This window comes from Lactuca saligna, chromosome 7 (genome assembly GCF_052625555.1).
Source record: "Lactuca saligna cultivar CGN05327 chromosome 7, ASM5262555v1, whole genome shotgun sequence".
Taxonomy (NCBI): Eukaryota; Viridiplantae; Streptophyta; class Magnoliopsida; order Asterales; family Asteraceae; genus Lactuca; species Lactuca saligna.
Window position 1 is genome coordinate 16,515,961 of NC_136423.1, and position 20,953 is coordinate 16,536,913.

A 20,953-nucleotide genomic window follows, 5' to 3' on the forward strand; every position below is an offset into this window, starting at 1 on the left:
AGCTCTTGAGAGCAACCTAAATATGACTTTGTTATAATTCTCAAAGTTATACCAGTTAGTTATGACATTAGATATCTATTTCCAGCAAAAAAATAAATAAGATGTTACTAACTTAGTTAAATGACTTAACTAAAAGTCAAAAGTCTACTTTTTAATACATGTTAAATTGGATTTACCAGCAAAAAAATAAGGAATATGTTGTATCCAAATAAAAAAAATAAAGAGAAATACAAATATAACCCATTTTTTAATTATTTGGCAAAATATAGTAAAACATTTAGATTTTAAAAAAAGTAACCACTAAAACTGTAAATGAGGCTACCTCATCTGCGGTGTCGTCTAATCCGCTTCAGATTCACGTTTTTAGGGGAGAACATATTTTAGACTATCTTAGGTTTCGTGGCCCATAAGTCAAGTATATATAAACCTTACAAATTTTGTAACTCATTTTTTTACATTCAAACTTTCGGGTTCTCTCTGATGGCTGAAGAACGAAATAATGTTTTAGGTAATGTTTTATTTAGCTTTTTATCATGTATACTCTTATTTACTAGTAATATGTTAGTTTTTGGTCATTTTTTTTAGACATCAGAAAAACCAGATAATATGATGAATGAAACCAATGATGACATTGTCATCTATAGTGGTACAAGGTCAATAATACACATATTATATATTACACACTTCTACCACCACATATTAATTTCATATTCGGTTTTTTTCTTTATATTATTTGATTTTTCTAATTTTCTTGTTGTTACGGTTATCCCTAAAGATGTATTAGCACCTTGTATGCTTTTACGTTATAATACCATAGTAAGTTAGATTTGATTAAAAAAAAACAGGCCATGAAACCGAAGTTGGGATGAGAGGAAACTATAGATGACCAAATTTCATATGTGATTTTGTCATATTAGGAAAAAAAAATTGAGCTGGCCGAGGCCACGAAACCACAAACCTACAGACGAAACTTAAGGCATGCTTGTCCGGATTTTTATGAAATCAAAGTTAAATACACGAATTCGCAGATAAGTCTCCCACATCTACTACGGTTTTTATGACTAATTTGTGATAACTTTTTTTATTGTTTTAGTAAAAAAAATCAATAAAAAATTAAGTTAAATTTATAATTTTTTCTAAATATATAAATGTGCAACTAAAACAATAAAAAAAACACTTTATCATGATATAACTAAAAGAAACGTGGTCTCCTTTTGAACCTAGACCTTACTCTTGCCATTCTTTCTTGTTTTAGAGTACAATAACTTCCAATCATTTATTGACTTTTAATTTTGACTTGGGAAAGCTTTCCCTATAAAATCTAACAAAACCTTCCAAGCATTTTTATATCTCATTCCTCTTTTTTTTTCTCTCGCAATGTTTTGTACTGCGGTTCTTGCATAATTATTATATATCCTCAAGATTTTGAAAAGGTATGTCAGTTTTAAAACTATTTCCTTGTTCATAATTGTTTTTTTATTATGTTAATGGCATCAATTATGGAATTTGTTATCATTTTTTTTTTTAAATCGGTAAATCTTTTCCACTGTAAGCTATTTTTAATTTTATCTAGGAAATTTGAACCTTCAAAAAAAAATACCATTAGAATACAAACCATTTGATGAACTTGTTGCAAGATAATAACCATTGCTTGTCATTTCTTTTAACATCAATTTTGCTTTTACGTTTATTATATTTATTTTGCATTTGTGCCGTAATCATTATTCACTTGCTTCGGTAATTAAACTACATTACATTATAAATTATGAGTAGTTTTATTCCTTGTTTGAAGTCAAGATATGGCAAATGGGTGGGTTGATAACGTTTAGAAATGGATTGGCCATAGCATCAATAATTTTACGAGTGTATTACATGGTGCATTGATACGACACTTAAGTCACTTTCTTGTTTGTTTTATAAAATTTGCTAACAATTAATGTTGTCTTATAAAATTTGCTAATAATTAATGTAAAATGAATTCACAAAATGCAAAAATGCTATAATCGTATTTACAAAAGTATTTTTATCTTTTAAGAAGTTAAGAGATCAAGTCTCATAGTGTACAAACATATAGTTTATAAGTATGATTTAGAGAATATATGTATTACCTTTCCTAAAATTATTATCATTATTATTATTATTGTTATATATATATATATATATATATATATATATATATATATATATATATATATATATATATATATATCCAAATCCACCATATTAAATCGTTTTGTATCATATACATACATTACTACGTTCCTAAACTTTAATCCCTAGCTTGATTACTTCTAAGATTTCTGAAATTGCATTATTAATTTCATTTTACATCACATCTTTCTATCGAATACCTACCAAACTATAAATATTATAGTTGCAAAAATAATTATGTAAGAAGAAGATAATGAAGAAATTTATAAAAATCTTTGAAGTAAATCAAATTAGAAGTTGAATTTAAGAACTTTTGACGATTACAATGAATATATGATAAAACGATAGAAGATAATGAGTTTCTATATCTAAGTTTATATACTTTGTAGGGTATATATATATATATATATATATATATATATATATATATATATATATATATATATAGAGAGAGAGAGAGAGAGAGAGAGAATGGTTATACGGAAAACCAAAAAATCCTAAAAAAACCTAAAAATCATAAAAATGCAGAAAAAATACTTAGACATCACAAATCTTTTTTTTTTATATATTCTTAAAAATCGTAGCTTTTTTTTTTTTAAATTCATTGGAAAAAAATTTAAAAATTTGATTTTATTTGTTTATTATTATTATTTTTATATTTTTTGGTTTTTTCAAAAAAAAAACAATTCGGTAAAATTGTATAAAAGGTTTCGATTTTTTATGAATATAAAGTTTAAAAAAAAAAAAAAGTGTGATCTCTAAGTAGTTTTTTTATGCATTTTTATGATTTTTAGGGTTTTGTTTAGGATTTTTTGTTTTCCATAGAACCTATATATATATATATATATATATATATATATATATATATATATATATATATATATATATATATATATATATATATCACCAAATTTTGAGGGTTTAAAATTAGTTAACTCCTCGGTTTACACATAACTTATTGAGTATTTGACAAAAAGTTATACATATATATATATATATATATATATATATATATATATATATATATATAAGGTTATGTTATTTTGTTTCTAGTAACTATTGTGTGTCAGAATGCACATATCTAAACCATTGGATGATGATCTGAGGATCTATAATATTATAATATGATAACATATACCATATAATCATATAAATTTTAGCATAAGAGCATTTTAGTCAATTAACCTATATTAAAAAAAAGGAAATTCTCATAATTTTAGGGATAATTAATTCCTTTATTTTTAAAAATCTAAATATTTTAAATTAATTCAAAATTAAAAATCTAATTTTATTCTGTCAGAATGATAGAATGTTAGCCATAAACTAGTAAATATATTTTTTGATTTTATTTTGTCAGAATGACAGAATGTTAACCATAAACTAGTAAATACATTCTGAAAGAATACACAAAATCGATTCTTGAACTAATAATATACCAAATAATTACATTGTATGATTGTGATTCATTGAATAATAACAAACATTCTGAAAGAATAACAATTATAATTCTTATAGAATAACAACATTCTTAAACAATGAGTGTGATCATTCTTTAATTCATTCTTCAAGCCTTTCTCATCAGGTCTTCAAGCCATTATTCAAGCCATTTCTATCAGAAATTCATTGCCAAGTAATTTGTAGTGATACACTTGTAACAACTGCGCATTAAACATACAAATAATTAACTATAATTCCATCAGAATACAACAATAATATTCTTACAAAATAAACTATTCTTTCAGAATGGTTTTGAATATTCTTAAAGAATTTGCATCATCAAGAATATACAACTGTAGTTAAAATGCCTCATGCTTCATCTTCAGAATTTTAGCTTCAGCCTCAATCTCCAACTCATAACCACTGTAGTTAAAATGAAAAAGTAACCAACATTCTATTTCTAATTCATCTATTTTATTAATTCCATAAAAGGGAAGACATGGATGACTTACCCATCAGTAAGATCCATTCACAGTGTAATCAGGTGCAATTTCCTATAATATAATAAAATATCAACTTATTTTATGTTATTTGAAATAAAATAACAACTTAATCAAGTTGAATGACTATTCTCAACTTCATAATTAATATGATAGTTAGACAATTATATGGATGGAATCATGTTTGTGTTGAATGTGCAAAAAAATCCATTATCAACTTGGAATTTGAAAATCAATGCCTTTGTGATGGTGTGCTTCTTCTGTTTCTTTAAAAAATTAGTGAGAGTCTTATCAATTCAATCATCATCTCCATCCATCAAGTATTCTTTATGATGGTAATACATAAAGGAAAAACCAAAAAAATATCAAAACAATATATCATACAGAAGGAATAAGGAATAATCGTTTGTAGAAAATGAAATAGGTCGAATCTATATGGAGGGTGTGCATACAGAAACTGATATTGGAAATTGGAAGAAGGAAATTTAGGTTAAACAAACATCTAATTACCTGGATGTCATCTAATTACCCCGATTGTGCATTAAACCTGATGAACAGTGGTACCTTCGATTTCGATTGTGTTGCAGGCAGCCTCCAATCTGAATCCAAAATAAAATTGAATAGAGAAAGAAGAAACTTGCAGAAGCTTCTCACCTAAATGCCCTATTCGTATGCAACTATTTGCAAAAAGACCCAAAACAAATTAGAAACAATGGGAAAGCAAAATGTGGCTAGAGTTGAGGTTAACTAAGAGATACACGAATGGATTGAGACACACATATAAGATGGAAAGAATTACGAGAAGATGAATTCCAGAGAAAGAGAAAAAGAATTGACTAGGGTTTTTTCAACAGTTTTGACTTTAACATCCCATATTTAAAGGAATAATTAACAACATATTAATTATCTGCCATAATTAAATATGCAAAGATTACTATAATACCCTTAAATAATTTATTTAATTATTTGTATTTTCCTAAAATCCTATTGGTGCATTAATGGACACAATAGTTGCTAAAAATATTTGAACATATATATGTGTGTGTGTATATATATATATATATATATATATATATATATATATATATATATATATATATATATATATATATATATATATATGTATATATATGTTCAGGTTCATTTGATACTATGCTAATTTTGTGAGACCGTGAAACCAAATCTAAAAATAATTTTAAAATGCAAAATAAAAGAAAAAAATCCAAAAATTCTTTTTTAATTATTATTTTTGGAACTTTATTTAACTAAAAAAAATAAAAAAAATTAATGTTTTTTTAAAATACGTGAAATATTCTAATAGAATATTATATTGTACATATTCTAATATGATTTTTAGAATGTTTAGAATATTCTACCAGATTTACCAGATATGTAGAATATTCTAAATATTCTACTAAAATATGTAAAAATGTATTTTTATGTATTAATTTTTTTTTAACTTTTTTGGTATTTTTTTATTTTTATTTTTGGAAAATATATATTCCGAAAATAATATTGGAAAAAAAATTTCGAAAAATTTCAATTATTTTGCATTTTAAAAATGTTTTTTGTTTTATCTAATAAATGAGTAGCTATTCTTATATCTCATGGTCTCACAAAATTAGGTCGTTTCACATGAACTTAACTCTTTCTCTGTCTCTCTCTCTGTCTATCTCTCTCTCTCTCTCTCTCTCTCTCTCTCTCTCTATATATATATATATATATATATATATATATATATATATATATATATATATATATATATATATATATATATATATATATATATATATATATATAACAAAAACATTTTTAAAATGCAAAATAATTGAACCAAATTTTGAGGGTTTCAAATTAGTAAACTCCACGGTTTACACATAACTTATTGAGTAATTGACAAAAAGTTAAAAATTAATTTAAACTAATGTTGTCACTAACAAATCTCAATGAGAACCTTTAAATTAGTTCAACATTAAATATGACATCTAAAACTTATCATTTTTTCAATAACCCTAAACTCCACGGTTTACACATAACTTATTGAGTAATTGACAAAAAATTAAAAATTAATTTAAACTAATGTTGTCATTAACAAATCTCAATGAGAACCTTTAAATTAGTTCAACATTAAATATGACATCTAAAACTTATCATTTTTTCAATAAGTTTTCATAATATATATATATATATATATATATATATATATATATATATATATATATATATATATATATATATATATATATATATAGTAATAGTATATAGTTTCATATTGTAACTGATATATTATTCATAAAATAGTAAGAAAAAGGCTATTTTAATATTAGAATATTAGAAACTGTTTTTTTTCTTTTAAATATCATATCTTCAACAAATATTATTAAATGAACGCTCATTTCATAAAATTGATTTTCCTATAAGAAGTCAGTTTTTCCAATTATAAATTCTCACAAATTGAGGTCATGTAATATGATAATGACGATTAGCAAAAAAAAAAAAAATAAATAAATAAATCATGATTTCAAAAAAGGAATTGGATACTATACGTAAAACTATTTTATCAAAAAAAAATATTTGATATACATTTTGCAAAGCTAATTAATTATGTTTTATGATAATATTGTTATTCAGAATATATAATATATTGTCCATTTTGTTTATTTTACTTATTAACTTGGTATTAAAAATAAATACCAAGTTCAAGTAATTCTTTTCACTTTTCAGGTCATAGATTGGTTAAAATAGGAGAATAGGCCATGGTTATTAGTTTTGCGAAGTTTATTTTCTTTTTCATGTTGATAAAGTTTTCAAAAAAGTAATGATATTTATATGTATAGAGTTTTATTAATGTTTTATTTATACTGAACTGACTGAATTAAAATAAATAACTAATTTCGTTAATAATTACCATTAGATAACAAATAAAATGAACATTTATTTAATAATTCTTATAAATGGAATTTGTATATTTATAATTAAATATTTATATAAATATAAATAATTTGAAAATAACATGATTCTTAACTTACATCGATGCTTACAAATATTACATTATAATAATCGACAGCTGCATGTCGATGAGAATTGATATTTATTCCTTTCTGTCTCTGCTTGCCCAGATTAAGAATATTAAATTGCAGAAATCAATAGAGAAATGTGGCTTGAAATCATATATATATATATATATATATATATATATATATATATATATATATATATATATATATATATATATATATATATATATATATATATAGGATTAGGATCAAATGAGACCACCAAAAAAGTTGAGAACGCAAGATCAAAGTATATTCATTTGTGATTCCATGTATTTATTTGTGGAGAAATGATAAATTTTTACCTCTTTAATTTCAATTGAAGATGAAAAATATTCAATTTTATTGTGTGTAAAAATTTATAATATCTCTACAAATGAATACATGGAATCACAAATGAATATACTTGTTCCCGCGTTTTCAACATTTTAGGCGTTCTCATTAGATCATATATATATATATATATATATATATATATATATATATATATATATATATATATATATATATATATATATATATATATATATATATATATATATATATATATAACTTCAATTGTAAAAATAAAAAATGTTAAGAATTGGAGAATAATTCTCAGACACCAAATTATTTTGCCCCAAAAGCCTCCATGTTACAAGCGGAAATGAGAAATGAATACACATGTGTTTTCCAACAAAACATGTTTCCTTAAACGATGCTCATCATTACTTTAAGATATACAAAAACGTAGCTTTTTTCATTTTTTTTTTAAAAGCTATTTTTATCAAAAAAAAAAAAAAAAGATTTTAAATATATACCTAAATTTATGATTTTTATTATCTACAAATAGACATCCATATTGATATAGTTTTAATATAAAATAAAAAATTTATTTTTTATATTTTTTTTCAGCTATTGTTATTCATAAGTGAATAAAAATGTATTAAATTTTTAGTTTAGTACATTTGTTTTTCATTTATAAATAAAAAATATGATTAATTTTTTTTACAGATTAAATATCATTGATATATAAATACAATATATAATAAACTCTTTACTGCTTACATCAACTCTCGTCACATGTTATATTCACATATGAATAAAACACGTATTGACCTTCCTCACAAGTTATATTAATATACAAAGAACACATTTATTATAATTTTGTTACAGTTTATTTGAGTAAATTACTAAAATCATCCCAGTGGTTTGGTCAAAATTGTTTGGTCCCTAACTTTTCTTTTGCACTCGGATCGTCCCTATGGTTTGATTTTGTTGCGTTTTTCGTCCTTTGCATACATAATGTTAGGGACCAAATGTGCAATTTTGACCAAACCATAGTGACGAAAATCGCAACCAAATCTAACCATAGAGACGACGCTCCTAGTGCAAAATAAAAGTTAGGAACCAAATGTGCAATTTTAATTAAATCATAGGGACGATTTCAGTAATTTGCTCTTGTTATTCTTGTATGATAAGTAGTTCAAAATTTCAAAATACTTCATCTTTTTTAACACACTACTTATTTATATATGAATAACAAATTAACTGTAATAAAAATCTTATAAATGTCTTATTAATATATAAATATAATATATAACGATAACTATTACATGTTTTATTCATATATAAATATAACATTTGACAAAAGATGATGTAAAAAAATTATATTTTAGGTGAGATTACTTTAGAACATGTTATATATTTATATATAAACAATACTTAAATTGTAAAAAAGTTAACCATATGTTGTATTTATAAGTGAATAACGAATGTACTGTAATAAAAATCTGATACATTTTTATTTACTTATGAATAACGATAGTTGAAACTGTAAAAAAATTATTTTTTTTATTTTATCTAAAAACTATATTAACGTGGATGTCTATTTATAGAGAATAAATAATTATGAATTTTGATTTAATTAAAATAAATTTTCGATAAAAATAATATTCTATAAAAAAAACATGTTTTGAGTATATTAAAGTAATGATTAGCATACTTTAAGGAAATATAGTTAGTTGGAAAACAAATGTATATCTGTTACCCATTCCACCGGTACGTTTAAGTTTTTTACGGTAAAATAAATGTGTGGCTGAGAATGATTTTCTCATTCTCAATATTTTTTCTCAATTGAACCTATATATATATATATATATATATATATATATATATATATATATATATATATATATATATATATATATATATATATATATTATACTTTTCTAAATTATGATTCATTATATTTTCAAGATATTTCAAATTATAATACACCATATAAATTATTTATTTTGTTAACAATTATTACATCTTAAATTGTATTAACACCAAACTCAATTACAAAATAAATAATTTATTTTATACCCTTGTTAATACAATCACAAAAGCATATACAAATATATTATACTACCCGCACGCATAAAGAGATGACAATAAACAGCTTTTTGGCGAATATTTTTGAAGGAGAAATAATTATTAGATATTATTATTAATTATTATCTAATAAAAAATTACCACTTTAAATAAAATGTTTATGTTTATACTTTATATTTATATTGCATGTTTATACTATTAATGTAAATTAATTGATATTAGTGTCTAGTTTAAAAAAAATAAATAAATTTATATACATGGATTTAATATTTTAGAATTATTTTTTTACTCCAAATTGAATTTCTTAATTATTGTCCTTAATTCAAGTTTCAAACTTTTGACAAATATTAATGAATTATTTGTGCATAATTAATTTATATAAAAACTGTATAAATTATACCTCAAAATATGATTAATATGGTTTATAATATAATATTTAAGATAGTATAAGATATAAGATAATAATTGATAATTATATTAAAAGTTATAGCCGACTGTTATTTCTTTTTTGAGTTGCTCAAGGAGATCCAAAAAAAAAGGAGCCACATACTATGGTGACCGAAGAAACACATTGGTATCGATACCAATAAGGGATTATAAATATAAGTTTTTGATATTTGAATCTTAATTTTATAAGTAATTAGGTGTTAGATCCATGTATTATATGAGTTTAATTAAAAAGAATATGAAATTTTAAAATTTTGAAAAGTTTGAATTTATAAGAAAAATGAAAAAAAAAATTGAATTATTAAAATTATTGAAACTTTAATTTATTGAATACATTACATATATAAACTCTTTCTAATAAATACTTTACATATATATTACATTACACATTAAATGCGCAATATTAATTTAATAAAATGAAAATTACAATAAAATGACAAGTGGAAAATAGAAAATTTCAAAATTTTAGAAAATGCTAAGTGTTCAAATGAAAGAGAAGATGATATGTAGCAAAAAAAAATTCATTTATTATAGTAGATGTAAAGCAAGTATTATTATATAGGAATATGTTTTAACGTAAAATTATGGTTTAAATGTAAATAAATATATGAAAATACATTTTAAATATAACAAAAATAAATATTAACTGAAACATCATTTGTAATTAAATCATTGGTAATTAATGGTTGATAAAGAACCTATTAATGGCTAATTGGACGATTGGTAATTAAATCAATCATATACATTTTAGTTATATTTTTATCGATACAACTTAAGTTTTCTATGTTGTTTTTTACTTTTCGTTACTATTTGATTAATCTGATTATGGCATGTAGTTGGAAATTGTTCAAATTCAATGACAAATAATAATATTTAACCTAAAAAATTATATTTCATTTAGCATCTATCGTGTGACTTTGTCTTTTATTATTATTATTATTATTATTGTTATTATTATTATTATTATTATTATTATTGTTATTGTTATGAAAATTGTTAGATTTCTATTTTTTATTTGTATTTTATGTAAAAAAAAAGAGGTTAGCGATTATCAATTATAACTTGGATATTTCAAGGATCGCCAATGAAAACATTTTCCAAAATTTTTTATTTCGACTATAATTCATGGATTCATTCAGTAACATGAAATCATATTTAGGGTGGTTCAAGAAAACTTAATTCAGATTTCATGCAAAATTTAAAAACACATAATACTTTTGTTTGATGTTCTTTGAGAGAAGATTTTTTCATAGTAATGATAAGTGAAGAATAAGTATATTTGTAAGAATCAAAATTCATGAATATATACAATGACGGTCTCTTGGTAATTAAAACAACCCCCGGACCCTCATGTTTCCGCGATCAAATTAGTTTATTTGATTGTGCACTTCGCACCTTCAATATCATATTTATATATAACATGATGGTTTAAATATAAAAAACCTTCTATTTATAAAAAAAAAAAATAGTGATTTTTTTATGTAAAACATGTATTTATACCATTTCAATTTTAACATGTCATTATATCACTTGTCACCTCATTATCAAATGGTGTCATATCATTGATATCATGTCACCAAAAATTGGTACGTCTGTATCTCATATCAGCCGGTAACTAGGTTGACCAATTAAATGTCATAATTTCAAAAAATTAGAAACTTAGTGATTAAATTGAAATAAAACTTATGTAGTGTCAAATTTTGGTTTTTGTGGAAACATAGCGACTTTTGTACGGTTTATCTTTTTATATAATTAAATCCAATAAGTATTTTATATATTAAGTATATTACATTAAAAAAAATTAAATTTACTATTGAAATTACTAGTTACTAACCAAAAGTAGGATCTTACATATTGTTAGATGATCTCTAATTTGCTTAAACAATTACAACGGATATTTTTAAATTTACTTATATTAATAAACTTATGATAAATGAAAAACCCGTTGTAAATACATTTATTTAATTAAAGTTACTAGTTTAATAGTTTTAAAGCTATAAATGAACCCGCACATTCAACAAACTGTTGATTAATAATTCGACGGGAAGTTTATTTATTAAACAAATGATTGGAATAAAAATTGTTAATTTTAGTTAAACGAATGAACACAAAAAAATGATCTCCTTTATTAATTCATGTTTATAAACATTAGTTTATTTATGTTCAATATTTATATATTATATTAATAATCATAATCATTAGGAATAATATATTTTGTACCTTTCAAGGTTTTGTCATAATATTTTTGATAATTTTAATCTATTTATATACTATATTGATAGTCATGGTCATTAGGAATTGTATATATTGTATATTTTAGGATTTTGCCATAATACTTTGTATGGTTTGACAATTTTTAATCCATATTTTATATATTTCAAGATTTGGCACAATACTTTTTATAATTTGACAATTTTAATGTCTGCTATATTGTAATTAGAGATTGATTAATGTCTTTTAATATTTATCACTTTAAGTCCTATTATTTTGTATGTTTCAAGATTTTGCCACAATTTCTATAGATTGACAATTTTGAATCCCTAGCATGTTGTAATTAGAAATTAGTTACATGTCTTTTAATATTTGTCCCTTTAAGTCCTTTTGACCATTTTGACATTCGTTTTGTCCAATTTTTTTCAGCTTATTACGTATTTTTCATTACAAATTGACCACATGTGTTTTAATATTTCTCACTTTCAATCCCTTTGACTATTTTCACATTCCTTTTGTCTGATTTCTGCCTATCGATTTGTGCTTCAATTTTTGGCTTCGTTTTGTCATCGCCATCTTTTGTAAATAATACAAAATGCATTTCAGTAATATCATATTCAATAAACATACAAAAAAATCATAAGGGTGACATATGATTCACCACGGGTTCACCACTAGTTTATAGTATTACATTATACATATAATATTATAAACTCTAGGAGAGCTAAAATAAATTCTAAAAGTTTAAGTTTTAAAATTTTTGGATTTGATGAAAATACGAAAACGTCACAATAAATTACAATCAAATTTCAAAATTAATTTTGAATGTTTATTTATATTTTTATGTTCTTTCGATTATAATTGTTTATGTTCACTGACATAAATAACATAATTTTTTAAAGTTACAAACATTAGCAATAAAAACTCATTTATGTTTATATTTGTATTCGATTTATGTGGTTGGGTTGTGATTTTCTTAGAGTTTTTATTTATTTATTTATTTATTAAACAGCATATAAATAGATCAAATAGTCTGCTTAGACAGACTTCGATTTAAAAGCATTAAATGATCAAAACCACTTTTTGAATTAATTATAACTTTATGATATCTTATTTGATTAGCAAAGCAAATCATCAATAAAAAGGAATTTCGCTTTTTGAATATGCTTATGTACACATTCAAATATGTTGAATTTGTATATGTGTACATTCAATTGTAATTGTAGGGTCCCAAGATCACATCATTCAAAAATGTGCTGGATCGTAATATGATTATTCTCGATATGAGATCGAATATGGGATCATAGGATTAAGATCTGACCCTACAACATTAGAAATTTTAAATTCCATGGTCTCTAATATTTACCTAATAAGTCAAATGGGTTTAGTATTCAAGTTAGAATTTACCAAAAAAAACTAAAGAACCCTCATATTTTTTATAACATCCCAAAAATCATAAAAATTTAAAATTTTCAAAAACAATCCATTTTAACCATAAAGAGTTTACAAAACCACTATTTCAAAAATATAATTATAATCAGAGTTTTCCCAAGATCCAATATCATAAAAACAGAAATATATGCACGATCACGCATTCTCTTTCCCACGAACCTCTGAAGTACTTGAAACAATAAATTGAAACCGTAAGCCAACACTTAGTGAGTTTCCCCAAGATACAACCACAAAGCATAACAAACAACAGCATGCCTACATGGCATGCCTACATGAGCCTTTAGTATGACTGGACTGTCTAGCATGCCTACATACTATCTGGAACGCACTTCGGGTCTTCAGCCTGACTGGACCGCCTCACAGACATTCAGTCTATCCGGACCGCCCTGGGTGTCTTGTCCTTTTAGCACCAACCGATCCGCCTCAACCCATCAAACCATAACATGTCGACATATACAATAACAAACAATAATCAACAAACATGTAGTCCTACATATCTACCAGTCTAATCACATAACCAGTAAACACATATCTCAGCATAACAATATGCAACAAAACAAGATATCTAATCCAATGTAATGTCTTTGGTGCCTTCAACCCATAAGTATAGTGAGGCAAAACTCACTTCTCTGTCTGAACAAATTTTGAATAGGTCTCTGCTCTGAATATCAGCTCAACTCATCCCTTATTCATCAAATAGTGACCAATCACAAACAATACTCAAAATACTCAAAATACCCTTAGGTCAAAGTTGGTTAAACCTTGGTCACACTCAAAAGTCAAAAAATCAACTGAGTAAACTCAGCTGAGTACGATGGGCGTACCTAGACTGTACGTGGGGCGTACATAGGTATTGACAAAAAAATAGGGACTTGACTGCGTACACACAGTGTACCACTTGGTACACCCAGCATACGCGTCTGACTCCTTTTCCATCTCATTAAGAGCTTAATGCTTAAGCCCTTATGTCCAAATTACAGATCTAGACCCAAATGTTATCCTTGACCATAAAGGTTCTAACTTTATGGGCTTCATGGTCATTAAGTGCTAAATACCAAAAACTCTATCCTCTTGAACCATTAAGACATTAAAACTCATGCATGGAAGGGAAATAAATGACCAAGATCACATTTTTATGCTTCTAAACATTCTAAAGCGCCTCAAAGTACAACTTAAGTGTATTGGAGTAGTTCATACTCAAAATACCAAACTAATGGGGACCAAAAGAACACAGACTTTATAGCCAAACTAGATCTAAGCATAACTTCATCAAGTTTAGAGCTTTTTACCTTCAAATGATGCCAAATGATGCTGTTATTCTGGATCCAAAGATTCCCACTCCACCAAGATCTTCTTCTTTTCTTCCTCTCTCCTTTAAGGTTACCAAAACACATATAAAATGCTCAAGAATGCTCTAAAATAGATTAGGGTTTGCTTGGGAATGAAAGTGGGTTAGAGGCTGATGAAAGGAAGGAGACTTGGGACATAATGATGTTTGAATAGGGTCCAAACACTAAAATATAGGGTTTGGGATTCTACCACGTATGCTATGTATGCCCAACGTACGTGCCCCACGCCCAAATATTACAAGAATGCCACTATGGGCCATTTTGCAACAATCTTCACACATAAAGGATAAAATGCAATAAACTTTCATACTTAGGATTAAAATGGAATACCTTAATATCAATATGTTACAATTCTCCCCCACTTAAATCAGAATTCATCCTTGAAGTACGCCGTTGTGAACAACTGAAGGTAATGCTCTCGCTTCTCTACCTTGGGTTCCCAAGTTTGCTCCGAACCTTTCCGATGTTGCCACTGAACCTTAACTAAAGGTACCGCCTTGTGGCGCAAGGCCTTTGTATTTTGATATATAATCACCATTGGTTTCTCAATGTGATTAATGTGATCATCAACTTGAATTCATCCAAAGGAACAACCTGTGAATCATCAGCCACACACTTATGAAGCTGCGAATAATGTAAGGTGTTGTAGATATGACTAAGCCCCTCCAGCAAATCCAACATATAAGCTACATTTCCAACCTTGGAAAGCACCCGAAATGGCCCGATATACCAAGGCCCTAATGTAACGACCCAAATTTTCAAATAAATTGTTCATTTTTAATTAACCATAATATTGCCAATAAATATGAAATAATAATGACAATTGTTTTCAAAATCCATCACATCAACATTTTATTTCAAATATCAGAGTGTCCCATCAAATCAAATGTTGAAGAGTGCATGACGCGCCATCAAGCCTTACCCTTACCATTAGGCTCAGATGTACCTGATACAAATCAACAAACTGTAAGCTAATGCTTAGTGAGTTCCCCAAAGCATACCTCACACAATCCACATAATCACATGATCCATATTAGCTATAAAAGCTACATAAACCACATAAGCTATGCATACAAACATATAAGGATGTCGTGGGCTCCTCCTAGGGTCTTACACCAGGATGCCATGGGCTCCCCCGCATGGTCTTACACCTAAGTGACAGGGGCTCCCCCATGGTCTTTAGCTGGAAAGTCATGGGCTCCCCCACATGGTATGACATCCAAGTGTCATGGGCTTCCCCATGGTCTTTACCTGAAAAGCCTTGGGCTCCCCTGCATGGTCTTACATTCAAACGTCATGGGCTCCACCATGGTCTTTACATGAAAAGCCATGGACTTCCCGACATGGTCTTACATCTAAGCGTCATGCGATTATCCCATGGTCTTTCATGCAAGTATACCACATATACAACTAGCATACCACCTAGCATATAACTAACTAACATGCCACATATCATTGCATCAACTAATGTACCACATATCATAAAATGGTATGGCCTTGGTGCCTTCGACCCATTGGTATGGTGAGGAGACTCATCTCACAAGAATGCTGAACTAATAAGATCGGATAAGTCCCAATACACAGCTCGAACTCAATTGCCTACAATCATCATGTGATTAGTTTTGTCAAAATTCTAAAATACCAAAAATACGCTCAAAATCAAACTTCGTCAACCATGGTTAAAGTCAATGTTAACAGTCCATGTTGACCCAAATCGTCGAGTGCATCTAGTAACTTGTCGAGTCCTTTCAGTGTTCAGAAAACTGGGGAAAACCCTAACCAACTCGTCGAGTTATCTCATCAGCTTGACGAGTTACTCGTCAGACCGAAAACAAGAAGAACCAAATCCAACTCTTCAAGTAATCTTATCAACTCACCGAGTTTACTCCGCAAACCGAAAACGGGAAAACTCAATCCAACTCGCCGAGTTGCCAGTGCAACTCGTCGAGTTTTCCCTTGTCTTAACATAATCGGTTCTTTAAGTCGAATCTAAAGCCCCAAACAATAGATCATTAACCATAAAGACATCAATAAGGGTAAAGATTCCTACTTTACCCCCAAAGACCATTTAATATGCAATAGACTCAAACCCTAGCTCATTTAAGGAAGGTCTTGACTCATTAAGCCTTTAAACTCTCATCCCATCGACCCAAAACACATATCTAATGTCCAAGGGTGGAAAAACCACATAAAGTTTCTAACTTTACGTTCATACATGCGTGAAATACTCTCCAAGATCCATTTTAGCCTTCATTGTGGACATAATGCATGATTGGGACATGGAGGCTATTAAAGTTTGCAACTTTAATCCTCTAGAGGTCTTATAGAGGCATGATCTACACTCATAACCTCTGGAAGCCTCTTATCTTGGGACAGTCAACCCAAAGTTCCAAAACAAGTCCTAAACTACCAAAAGATGAGATCTAAAAAAATACATGTCAAGGTTATAGCTTTATACCTTTAAAATGCAACCCTTGATGTAGAGTTTCTGGACCCAAGATTACTCCTCCTAGATTTCTACTTTTCTCTTCAAGACTTCCTTCAAAAATCACACCACAACACTCAAAACTTCAATGAACAAGATGAGGAGGCGGTTCTAGGGTTTCTCTGAGTAAGGAGGTTGGTAAGGAGGCCAACCTTAATGGTTAAGTTCTTTAAATAGGGTACTAAACCCGAAATTTGGGTTTTTCTTTACAGTGCCTACTCGTCGAGTAGACCCTAAGTATCGTGTCCAATATCAATTTCTACTCGTCGATTTGGGCTCCCTAACTTGTCGGGTCCTAACGGAAAACCCTAAAAAAACTTAAAAATAAATGATACCTAAAACAATCGTTACACCCAACTTTCCCCTCTTCCTGAAGCCTAATACACCCTTCCAGGGTGATACCTTCAACATAACCATGTTGCCAACCTAGGACCGTAACATAGATCAACACTTCTCGGTGTAACTCTTTTACTGACTCTAAGTTGTCTGCAGCCTCTGCCTAAGCTGATGAATAAGATTTGTCATCTGAAGGACTACCTCAGTCCTTCCCATGACCCTATGACCCACCTCTCCTCAACATATTGGGGTACAACACTTTATCCCATATAGGAGCTCTCGAATGGAGGAGCACCAATGCTGGAGTGATAATTTTTGTTATAAGAAAACTTAGCTCGGGGAAGGTAGGAGTCCGAACTCCTACCGAAGTCTATGAAGCATGCTCTCAACATTTCCTCGAGTGTCTGAATGGTCCACTCACTCTGACCGTCAGTGTGTGGATGATAAGTAGTGCTAAGTTGCAACCTCGTACTCAGTTCCTCATGGAACTTTTGCCAAAAATGAGATGTGATCCGAACATCTCGATCAGATCCAATGGAGACTTGAATACCATGTCGACAAAGAATCTTGCGTACATACAATTCGGCAAATTTCTCAGTCAAAGAACTCTCTTGAATGTCTAGAAAGTGAGCATTCTTGGTCAGACGGTCCACGATAACCCATATCGTGTCGAATCCCTTAGCCGTCCAATGTCACTTTGTGATGAAATCCATAGTAATATGTTAATGTTTCCAAATGGGAGCTGCAAATCCTGATACATCTTGGTGGCTATGGGGTGCATCAGAAATCTGGACTTGTGTGCCTCTTCCAGCACAGCCTGCCTGATCCCACCAAAATCCGGTGCCCATACCCGACCATACAAGGTCAATAATCCACGACTATCGGTAGAAAACCAATCAATCTCGCCTTTAAGTTGCTCTTGCTTCTAGTTATCTTTCTTGACCCCTTTTGCCTAAGCCTCCCTAATCATGCCTAACAATGGTGAATCAATCAAAATTCTCATGCAAAGCCCCCAATAGAAGAACTAGATGTATTGCGTCTTAAAGCATCATCAACCACATTTGCTTACCCCGGCTGGTACAGAATCTCACAATCATAATCCTTGACGACTTCAAGCCACCTGTGATACCTCATGTTAAGATTTGGCTGATCCATGAGATATGTCGAACTCTTGTGATCAGTGTAGATGACACAACAGACCATAAAGATAATGTCACCAGATCTTGAGGGCAAACACTACCGCCCCCAACTCTAAATCATGTGCTGGATACCTAACTTCATATGGCTTCAACTTCCTAGAAGCATACATAATGACTCTCCCACGTTGCATAAGCACCGCTCCCAAACTAGTGATGGACACATCACAATAAACGAGAAAAATCCTCAACAACCTCAGGGAGGGTCACCAATGGGACCTCACAAAACTTCTACCTCAGTATCTCGAACACAACCTGATGCTCAGGCCCTTAACAGAAATCCACACCCTTCCTTGTTAGACGAGTGTGGGGTACCAAAATCTTAGAGAAGTCCTGAATAAATCTCCGATAATACCCTGCGAATCCCAAAAAACTACTGATCTCTAAGGGAGACTTCGGAACCTCCCGCTGCATTACGATCTCAATCTTGGCCGGATCGACCAAAATCCAGTTCTGGTTGACTAGATGCCCCAAAAACTAGGCCTCTTGTAACAAAAACTCGAAGTTTGAGAACTTGCCATACAAACATTCTTGGCTCAAAACTCTCAGAAGCTCTCAAAGGTGCTCCTCATGCTGTTATCGGTTCTTGGAATATACCAAGATATCATCAACGAAAACAAGGATCGATCGATCGATCATCGACCTGCATACCTGATTCATTAAATCCATAAATGTCGCAGGCACATTAGTGAGCTCAAATGGAATCACCACGGACTTATAAAGACCATAACGAGTCTGAAACACGGTCTTCTCCATGTCCTCCTCTCTAACCCTCATCTGATGATACCCCCGAACTCAAATAGATCTAAAAAACCAAGATGCACCTTGCAACTGATCGAAGAGGTCATAAATCTATGGAAGTGGGTAACGGTTCTTCACCATGAACTTGTTTAAATCCTGGTAATCAATTCACATCCGGTGTGAACCTTCCTTCTTCTTGAAAAACAAGATCGGTACTCCACACAGCGAACTGCTCGGCCTAATAAACTGCTTTCCCAACAACTCCTGAAGCTGAGAGGACAATTCCTGCATCTCAGGCGGTGATCATCAGTACGGTGCCTTGGCAATCAGAGCCGCACCTGAAACCAAATCGATCATGAACTCAAACTGCCTCTCAGGAGGCACATCGGGTAACTCCTCCGAGAATATATCAGCAAACTCTCTAACAACAGGCACATCTGAAACTGAAGCCTGCTTCCCAGTTCGAGTATCCACCACATATGCGAGATAACCCATACCACCATGCTAAATATATTTTTGAGTCCTGGCAGCAGGACAAAAGGCTGACCTAATCCCGGTACCCTCAATATATATAACAATTCTCCCCCACTTGGGGTTCAAACTACTACCTGCTGACCCTCATAATCAATCATAACCCCAAATCTGCTCAACCATTCCATCCCTAATGTCACACATACATCCCTTATGGGTATAAGAATCATATCAATCAAATATGGTACCCCAAAAATCTCTAAGCCACAACCCTGATAAACGCTTGATAGGGAAACCTCGTATTCGTTGGTGATAACCCGCAAAGGACACTCCAAATCTCCAAGAGTCACCTCAAATACCCTAGTAAAAGACGGAGATATAAAGGACCGACTCGTACCCGAGTCAAAAGCACAAGAGCAAGCAAGGATTTCACTAAGAAGATACCTAGCAAAATCATAAACATACGCATACCATAAAATAACTAAGAAAATAATAAATGGAAACATACCAATAACAACGTCCGGCGCCGCCCTGGCCTCCTCTGCAGTGATCTGGAAAGCATGACCTCGAGCCCTCGGGGGCTCCGCCCTACCCTGGAATCCATCAGTGACCCTCATAGTAGCCGGTACTACAGCTTATGTTGAATTGGTTGTGAGCAACGTACAATTGAACTTCATATGGCTAACCTGATCATAGTGGTAACAAATCTTGGTACTCGGTACCGGGGCCGACTGATGACAATCCCTCACGAAGTTTCCCTCTT

General features: G+C 29.4%; 1 protein-coding gene across 1 annotated transcript in view; it reads left to right on the forward strand.

Moving 5' to 3' along the window:
* Positions 1 to 1,302: 1,302 nt before the first annotated feature.
* The window catches only part of LOC145005767 (gibberellin 2-beta-dioxygenase 8-like), a 37,162-nt gene continuing 17,511 nt past the window's right edge, over positions 1,303 to 20,953 (forward strand). Inside the window, exon 1 of the mRNA XM_078964875.1 lies at positions 1,303 to 1,433. The gene's annotated coding sequence lies outside the window, so the exon portion shown is untranslated. The remainder of the gene's footprint in view (positions 1,434 to 20,953) is intronic.